The 2,624-nt window shown below is 42.9% G+C and overlaps 1 protein-coding gene across 1 annotated transcript in view; it reads right to left on the minus strand.

The window, feature by feature from the left end:
• RASA1 (RAS p21 protein activator 1) overlaps positions 1-2,624 on the minus strand; it is a 115,400-nt gene that overhangs the window by 62,063 nt on the left and 50,713 nt on the right. The window lies entirely within an intron of this gene.

A 2,624-nucleotide genomic window follows, 5' to 3' on the forward strand; every position in this document is an offset into this window, starting at 1 on the left:
GGGCGCTCTTACAGCTCTTATAACAATCCATACATCAATTGTATCAAGCATATGTTGCCATCATTATTTTCTAGACATTTACTTTCCAATGAGCCCTTGGTATCAGCTCCTCCCGACCCCCCCAAGCCTTGTAACCCCTTGAAAAATTATAATTATTATTTTCCTATCTTACACCGACTGCTGTTTTCCTTCCCCCACAGTTTCTACTGTTTGTCTTCCTGGAGTGGGGAGGGAGTAGCTATGTGTCCATCATTGTGATCAGTTCCCCCTTCCTGCTTTCCTCTCTCCATCTTCCCCTACTCATTCCTGTTCCTGGATTCCATGTGTCCTGAGCTCCTATCTTTAATCTGTACCTGTGCACATGCTCCGGTCTAGCCCGCAGTGAAAAGCAGGACTGGGGTCATGATAGTGAAGGGTGAGGAAGCCTCAAGGAACCAGAAAATACTTCGTTTCACCGGTGTTTTACTGCGCCCTGGTAGATTCATCCCATCCTTGTGATCCTTCTGTGAGGGGATGTCCCACTGTCTACAGGTGGGTTTGGCGTTTCTGCTCTCATCCCCCTCGTTCTCAACAATATGGTTTTTTGTTTGTTTGCTTGGGGGGGTCTTCTGATGCCTCTACTTTACCAACATCCTTTCCCAGCAACACAATTCAAATGCATTAATTCTTCTTTGGCCTTCCGTATTCAATGTTCAACTTTCACATGCACGTGAGGCTACTGAAAATAATGCGGCTTGGGTAAGGCCCACCTTAGTCTTCAAAGTAACATCTTTCATTTACAACACTTAAAAGAAGTCTTGTGCAGCATATTTACCCAATGCAAGTTGCCGTTTGATCCCTTAACTGCTTCTTCCAAAAAGACTGATAGTAGATACAAGTAAGGCGAAATCCTTGACAACTTCAATCTCTTTCTGTTTATCATTATATCACCTACTGGTCCAGCTGTGAGGATCTGGGTTTTATTATTTTGAAAACATTATTTCATTTTAAATCTATCAATAATGGATCTGGAATAACAGTAATTTGGAAAAATTAGATAGGAAACCTAGAAGGTGGGGTGGTAGGTTTATGTTAATGAAGGAGGTACAATATGCAAAAGGAAGGTGAAAATAGTTACTTAACTTGAAGAATGTAATCCATGTTACTAAATGGTATATGTAAAAACCAAAAAAAAAAGGAAAAAGCAAACTAATGGAACCAAGGCTTCTAGAAATCCAGGTGCCTCTTACAGATGCTTCTCCCTGCCTAAACTATGGCCAACTCTACACATATTGCAGAAGCCCTGATGGTGCTATTGGCCATCGAGAGCGAGCCACAAAGTTAGTGATTCAGGATTCACAGCCTCAAGCTCTGTATGAGTTGTAGTTTCTGCTGCTGTTGAGGTATGCTTAATTCAGAATCATTTGTTTTAAACTCAGTCTGAAATAAATATTTCTCCAAAACTGTTTGAAAGGAAAATAAAGGCAAACACTATATAGACTATAAAATTCACAGCCATCAAAGTGATTCCAACTCATAGCAACCCTACAGGACTGAGTAGAACTGCCCCTACGGGTTTCAGAGAGTGTAAAAGCGTGTCTTTCTCCAGCAGAGTGGTTGGTGGTTTTAAACTTTGGATTGGTAGCCTGACTTTGTAACCCGCTAAGCTATCAGGGCTCCTCAAAGGTTATACAGTACAGTGGTTAAGAGTAAGACACTGGAACCACTGGGTTTGGATGCCAGCTCTTCCAACTCCTAGTGCAAATTTGAGTAATTACTTAAATCTCTGGTCTTCCTTGTGCTCATTTTTTTTTAAGGACATATAGGGTCTCTTCATGGATATCAGAGTTGTACCCTTTCACCATACTTAAACAATCTGTATATGGAGCAAATAACCTGAAACACTGGTCTATATGAAGAAGATTGCTGCATTAGGATTAGAGAAAAGCTCATTAACAACTTGCAGCGCCGGCCCCAATCAGAATCAAACTGACCCTCCGCCTAGAAGTATGTGCTACACAGGACAACACTAAACCTAAAGGTTGGGGGAAGGGGCCAGCCTGCCATGCCCACACAGAAGCAAACCAAGAAGGAAAAAGAGAAAGAAAAGGACTAGACCCCATACTGGCACACCAAGCGTTGAGGATGATGGCCCTGTACAGAGCTGCTAAGGTACAAAGAGGGCCGTAGGGCCAACAACAGCTCAAGCCATGAAGTCTCCTCACTGGAGCATAGTGAGACAGAGGACAATACTGGGGACACACGGTGGCGGGGATTGAGTCCAGTCTGACCACGCCCATAATGGGCAAACCCAGAAGGGAACATAACAGATCAGCAATGGGAGCAAAGCAAAGCCACAAAAACCCGAGGAGCCCCAAAAATAGACTTAAGGCTGGAGGGGGTGGGGGCAGTTCCCAGAACCCCCAGGACCTATGGGGCGATAGTCATAAAGGTCAGCAGACACACCTGGAATTATGTATACTTTTTCTTTTGCTAGTTTTTCTTTTTTTTTTGGGGGGGGGATCCTTTTTATTTAATTTTTTGTTTTCTTTTTGTTTTGTCTCTGTTATTGTTGTTTTGCCTACCAATATAAGATAGATATAGGGAAGCAAACCCAAAGAGAAAGCAACAGGTTCCAGAGGGTC

This window comes from Echinops telfairi, unplaced genomic scaffold (assembly GCF_000313985.2).
Source record: "Echinops telfairi isolate 266 unplaced genomic scaffold, ASM31398v2 ScPeMD7_7469;HRSCAF=8507_1, whole genome shotgun sequence".
Lineage (NCBI taxonomy): Eukaryota > Metazoa > Chordata > Mammalia > Afrosoricida > Tenrecidae > Echinops > Echinops telfairi.